Genomic DNA, 7,492 nt, shown 5'->3' with positions numbered 1-7,492 from the left:
GCGAGAAATCACCCCCCAGGGGGGATGGTCACGCCGCAATCCCTTCTCCTCCATTCTCCTCTTGGGATCTTGGGCACGCACGCACACGCGCCCGGCGTGAGTTTTAAGCCACCAGGTCTGGGACACGAACCGCGGTCGAGTACGTGGGAGTCCAGCGACATAGCCATTACGTTAACTGCTGGTCCCTGTGTAAAAGTTTTTAGTGACCCACATAGATAATTTGTGCTTTCTTCAGTCCTTGTACCCTGCATTTCTAGAAAATCTTGGTTCCTGTAGTGGAGACCCTTATTTCTACTACAATAAGGATTCCACTAAACTTAAATCTATGACTGCCTCCAGGACACTGGGGCCTTAGTGCTAAGAGACCAGCAAACACATAAAAAAGTTTTTAAACTGGCAAGGGTAAAGGCCTTAATCATTATGAGTTGTTAGGGCTGCTGCTACAAAAATAGAACAGAAAGGAATATTTCAACTGTTGGACAGATCTATCTTTAGTTACTACCATACCAAGTTATACCTGCAAATGAATCAGAAACAGCAACCATGACCTGGTAAGTATTGAGGGTTTGAGTCAAACCACTAGGCAAGTAATCTCAACCAGCAGAGATACTATTAAAAAGAGAAGAAAAATCCAAGTGAGTGTTAGAGGAGATAAATATCAATTATGGTCTTGGAACAAATATCTTGAAGCACTGAGTATTATAGTTTGCCTCATTAGTCCTCTTTTTGAAAAATTTCCCAGAAATTACAACCAGCCCTTATCCTGGAGTTGTGCCTAAATGAAATGAAGCCATTTGGAGAAAAAAGTGGTTCAGAGTGGCACAAGCGGTGGACTTTAGTGGATGCCATTGATGCCCATCAAGATCACTCTATTTGGTGGAGTACTTCCTACTCATCCTCCATGAATATTAGTTAATAGCAATTCATATTTGCCCCCTTACCTGCCTAATCTAAAGGAGAGCTCATGAGAAAACATCTCAAACACCACGCAACCACACAAGAGACTGCCTTTGACCCCAAATTGTCAAACATGGAAGAACAAAAAGCCTGCCTGTTCGCTTCAAGGCAATACCAAATATCATCTGAACTTAGTCTTTAGTTACAAACTGAATTCCTTTTCAATGTTTTTCTTTTCTAATGTCCTGTTTCCCTACTCTTCTTCCCCTGAGAGACTCTCTCAAAGAATGGCTTGAAGATCACTTTTTTCAGATTCTGTGTTTTGGGAACACAAACAAAGACAGCCTTAATACACTAACTAAATCCCATCTTGACTAACATATATGGAAAAACACTATCCATCAAATTGCGTCAATTGTTTTAGCTTTTCCTTTCTAATTTTACCCATATGTACCTGACACTAAATAATACTCCATTGAGTTTTGCCTGCATTTGAAATTTATATAAATGGAATTATAACTTATTTATTCTCCTGTGAGTAGTTTTTATGCTAAAGATTTTCTATTAAAACCTCATTTGTATCAAGACAGGTAGCTTTACTTCATTTATTTTCACTACTGTCCAGTATTTTATCATACATATATAATCTATTCTTCTTTTAATGAAAATATTAATTTCTTCCATTTTCTGCTATAAATATTGGGATTAATATTATTGCATTTGTCTTGGTACAAATCTACAATAGTTTGCCTAGTGAAAATATTCAGGTAAGGGGTTATTTCATAAAAGAATATTAAATTTTGTAGCTTTATTAGGTAATGCCCATTATTTTCAAAACTTATTAGACCAATTAAGCTCACGTAAGCAACATAAGAGAATATCCAAATCTCCATATATTTGGCAGCACTTAGTGCTGTAGGAATCCCCTTTTAAATTTTTTTTAATATGCTATATGTGAATTGTATATTTTTTGTAATTATCAGGGCAAATATTTTTAAATGACTTTTGTTGATTTTTTACTCATCAGAGTAATTATTTACTATTGCTTTTGATATGGTAATTATCTTAAATAAGAATAGCAGTTATTGGGACAGCAGATGGCATAATGGTTATATCCCTGAATTCTCACTGCAGTTTGTGTCCTGGACCTGGTGGGTTGAAACTCACACCCGGTGCATGCGTGTGCATGCCCAAGATCCTGAGAGGAGAATGGAAGAGAAGGGACTGTGATGTAGCCATCACCCCTGGGGGTGATTTCTCACTTTCTGTCTCTGTCTCTCCAGCAGCACATATGCTCTACAGTAAAAATCTCTCTCCTCAAAAAAAAAAAGAGAAATAAAAGAATAGCAGTTACTTAAGACACTTTTACATTGAGAAATGAAGACTCAATTAGATATAAAATATGGCTATGTGCATATTCATAGATTTTAAGCATCCATATAAACATACATAAGAAAACAATAGAATATTAATATTGTTAATCAAGTTAACAGAATTTATGTATGTATATGGTATACGATTATTAACCTTGAAAGTGAATCTTCTTAGAAACTATCAATATATATTTATTCCAGTAATGTTACCATTGCTCACATCACTTTAGAGCATGTTTGTTAAAAACTGCTTTTGGGGGGTGATTTCTCGCTTTCTGTCTCTCTGTCTCTCTCTGTCTGGTGAGCGCACACAACCTGTAGCAAAAAAAAAAAAAAAAAAAAACTCTTCAAAAATAATAAAAGAAAAAGAAACCTCCTTTTAGATTGGGCCTATAAACCACACAGTAAACTCAGTGATATTAGAAAGGAAAGAAAGAAATTATATCTCCTTGTAGTTTTAATTCCTGCATTTTTTTATTACTACTAATAATTTATGTTTTCTCACCTGTGAAACACCTGCTATTGTCTATTGTCCCTTTTCGTGTTCATAGGTTTGTATATTTCGTACAGAGAAAAAGAGTTATTTTGGAGATGATTACTTTGTTGAAAATGTATGGTGTATAATTCTCATTGTTTGGGGGTTGCATTTTTCGTTTTGTGGGGGCAGATTTCCAAAAGGCATGTGCATTCACAAGAAAGAGACAGAAAGACAGAGACAGTGAGAAATCACACTCCAGGAGGAATGAACACACTGCAAGTCCTTCCCCTTCATTCTCTTTTCAGAAATTTGGGTACACACACACACACACACACACACACACACACACACACACGTTGGCATGAATTTCAAGCTGCAGGATCTGGGAATCAAACAATGTCAGTCATGTGACAGTCCAATGCCTTAATCACCATGCCACCTTCTGGCCACAATTTTTTAATTCTTCAAATGGTAGCACACATATAGAAAAATTGTGTGTGTTAATATTATAATAATATAGTATAATAGAATATAATAACATAGATTAGTGTGTTATTACAGCCATACACCAATAACCACTTGAAATCTCATGGTGAGGTGCTCCATCCCTACTAGGGAAAAAATACCTTAGAAGGAGTCATTTTCAAATGGTTTATACCATATACTACTATGCTTCAAATTTCATTTTCTTGATTTTGAAACAGGGACTATGTTGTTATTATCCTTTTGGGGTCCTCTATAAATTCTACATTGTACTTTCTCCCATCAGTAATGACTATAATACCAGAGAGTCTACTAAATTATATGAATCAAGCTGTAGGGTCCCTTAAACTGCAGGTAGGACTTGTAATAGAATTTTTTTTTCTCAAAGTTTATTTATGTCATGAGTGATAGGCAAAGAGAGAAATAGAGACAGAGATGTAGAGACAGAGACAGTACCCCACCCCAAGGGTCCTGAAACTGTAATCTACCTACCATGAGCCTCAGCCAAGCCTGGATCATGGGCAGGTGTATGTCTGGCATATTCAGAGAAGTCTCTGGATACAAACCCAGGACCTTCCCATGTTACTCAGCCTTGTAGAGCATCACGTTTTACCACTGCATCACCATCCTGATTCAAAAATGCTTTTTGGCTATGGGCCCAACTTAAAGCTGATTGCCTTTTGTGTAATACAATATATTCATTGGAATGGTATCTCCAAATGTGAAATACGCTGCTTTTAGCCCCTGAAGAGACCTGTCTGGCCTTATGTATCATGGAGAAGTACCCATGATTTCTTAGAGGTTAGAATTACAATCGCAAATAATTTATCCTCTAATTTGAGAGGATGGCCGGTGTCTTGCAGATCCCTAGATACTCCCAAATTCTAGGGATGAGCGAAGACCTTAATTTGAACACATACTGTGGCCTCCAACATACTGATATACATCATCTCTTCTTGACACAGTCCAGTCAATGATGACGTCGATATAGTGGACCTATGTACTATTTTCTAGGATATATAGAGGATTCAGAATCATTTAGACTACTATAAAGAGTGAGAAAATTAACATAACTTTATACTCTTGTCCTTTCATGTGAATTAGATCTATTTTAAATGCTCTTCTTTAATAAGAATAAAAGAAAACACATTCAGAAGATGGATAGCTATAAATCATAGACTTAAGATCATGTTAAGTTATTCAACAAAGATGCTATATCTAGGACTGCAGATGCAATTGGGGATATGCTTTTTTGAGTTTACAGTCGTCTACTGTCATCCTATAGGATTATTCTGGTTTCTATATGAGTTGGAGTGAGTAATTAAATAAATATCACCATGCAAGCATCCTTTAGGCCTTTGATGGCAGCACTTATCTGTCATTTTTCTACACCAGATGTGCTCTTTTTTTAAAAAAAAAATTTTTATTTAATTTTATTTGTTATTATTCTTTTTTCATTTGACCAGAGAGAGAAAGGGAAAGTGAGAAAGCGAGCTGCCAGGTCAGGGACTGGAGTTGGGGTCGACCATGCGGGAGTCCAGCACCTCAACCACCATGCAACCTACTGGCCCCATCAGATGCACTCTTGATTATCTTGTGTGTTATGGAAGTCAAAGGAATGCGCCTAACAGATTTCTAAGTACATTGAGCATAACTGATCAAGGATGTCAGCTGCTACATTGAGACAAACTAAGATCCTACATTTGTGGCTCAGGTACCATCATGCAGGTTGGTAGAGTATCACTACGTGATACTGAACTATGTAAGAAGGCCCAAGTTTTGCATTCTCAGTTTACTTGAACACTCTGGGTACGTCCATAGGCATGTCTGGAAGGCTAGGAGGAAGGAGGACTGTGGTATGGCAAGACCCTGTCAGGAATATCTGTCTCTACCTCTCTCATGAAAGAAAGAAGACGTGAAAACAACAAAGTCACATTTGTTACAACTACTGTCTGTCAAGTGACTATGTCTGGTGGATATTAAACCAGCCCTGTTCTGAGTACACATGAGATTATTCTGTAGATCACTTTGACCTCAAGACTTCCAACAGTTTTATCACAACTTTCTTTCACTGCCTGGCTGAAAAATCATGCCATCAATCCCTAATTAAAAATGTGTGCTTCTGGGGACCAGCAGATGGTGTAGCAGTTAAGTCACTGAACTTCCACATAGCTGACTATGGTTTGAGTCCCAGACCCAGTGGCTTCAAAATCACACAGGACATGTGTGCATGTGTGCCCAGGATCCTAAGAAGAGAATGGAGGAGAAGAGGTTGCAGCATGGCCATCCCCTTGAAGAGGTGATTTCTCACTTTCCCTCTCACTGTGTTTCTCTCTTAAGCAAGTACCCTAAGGCCAAAATCCCTTTAAAAAAGCCTTCTGTAAAATATCACTTCATCCCACTTAGAATGGCTATTATCAAAAAAGCAAAGAAGTCCAGCCACTGTGGTGCAGTGTTAGGACACTGCTCTGCAATCTAGAGCCACATTCAGTTCCAGGTTGACCCATCAAGCCAGGCACACATGCCCATGATCATGGCTGGCTCTGAAAGATGGGAGATCATAGCATGACCGCCCCTTTAAGGTGCCTTCCTTTCTTTGTCTTCTTTTCTCTGTCTCTATCTCTATCATTATGTCTGTCTCATGAGAGAAAGAAATAAACCTTAAAAAATAACAAAGAATAAGAAGAGCTGGCATGGTTGTGGAGAAAGAGGAACTCATATGCGTAGTTGGTGGGAATGAAAATCTGTACAGTCACTATGGGAAAACTACTATTTTTGACAGTTCCTCAAAACAAAACAAAACAAAAATAGAACTACTATATGATCCAGTAATCCTATTACTTGGGTATATACCCAAGGGAAAGAAAATCAGCCATGTGAAGAGGTATATGCACTGTCACTGGAAATTTTTGAGCAGTGATTTCATTGACATGTCTACTTATTTTATTTTGATAAAGAACAAATTGGTGCCTTTGCTCATCCTCTTTATTTTAAGCTCTGCTTCATCTCATTAATTTCTGATTTCCTATTTTTTTACTTCCTATTTTTTTTCTGGGGTCATGCTCTTTGCTTTTCTTCACTTTACCAAGTGACTGCTTAGTAGATAAATATTCAGCCTTCCTTTTTTATTTATATGAATGTTTTTTTAATTTATTTTTTATTTTCTTTCTTTTTTCTTTCTTTTTTTTTTTTTTTTCATGCTACCAGGGCTGGGATGGAACTATGCAGTCAGCCATGTGGGAGCCAGCTCCCTTAACCACTAGGAAATGAAGCCAGTGCAACCATTTTAAACTCTACATTTCTTACTGATTCCCACACAAGCAGTATTTTCTCTTTATATTAGTAATTTGTTATCTTCGTTTTTAATTATTGTAGTGTGTCTTGCAACATTACTTCTTCTGAGACCCATTAGTTATTTACAAGTGCCTTTTGCCATGTGGGATGCAGTCACCTTAACCTTCATGCCACCTGCCAGTGTTACAAGTACCTTTTAATACTTCCAAAGGCAGGACTTAAGTATTTTGTTGTTGCTGTTGTTATTTTTAAAGGTTTTTACAGTTAGAGTTTATACAGTATCAACATAAAGTTTCTAAATTTAACTAATGTTACTCTTTCTGAATAATATAAGTATTCAAAGATGTTAAATTCTAGCTAGTACCTATAATTTATGTCTATTACAGAATTTTTATTGTCTATTTTAATCTTACAACTTTATCAATAATTTTTAATTTACCCCCATTTTCAACATTTTTTAAGTATTTACTATTTTTTCTTACATTATATATATTTTATTCTGGGATTTTTTCTAAATGCCTTAAATTAATCTCATAAAATTTTCTTTGTTAATAATCTGTTAAGAGTGAACACTTCCCATTACTGTCAGCAAATAATTTTTGTCTTCTTACCATCTTTTTTAGAAATGTTTACCTGAGTACATAATTCTTATTGGAATCATCCAAACCAATTATTTAAAATGAAGATTCTAGGCCAACTATTGAATCAAGTTTCTAGGCATGTGGCTCAAACAATTTTTACTACAAACTATTAAGTAGACAAAATCAAGCCATAACCCAAGACTTTCTCAAGAGAAAACAGTTTAAGAGGTCCACGGGATGAAAAGGGTGGAAAAGAACCATTTAGAGACTCATGACATGAATCAGAAATTATTCTGTTGCTACTAAAAATACACTGAAACATGACATGGGAAAGCTTTTTTTATTGAATATCCTTCTAAAGCACAGGAATGATGTCACCTCCCACG

The sequence above is a fragment of the Tupaia chinensis genome, unplaced genomic scaffold (assembly GCF_000334495.1).
Source record: "Tupaia chinensis unplaced genomic scaffold, TupChi_1.0 Scaffold143996_1, whole genome shotgun sequence".
Classification (NCBI taxonomy): domain Eukaryota; kingdom Metazoa; phylum Chordata; class Mammalia; order Scandentia; family Tupaiidae; genus Tupaia; species Tupaia belangeri.
Note: the sequence above shows the minus strand (reverse complement) of the source record.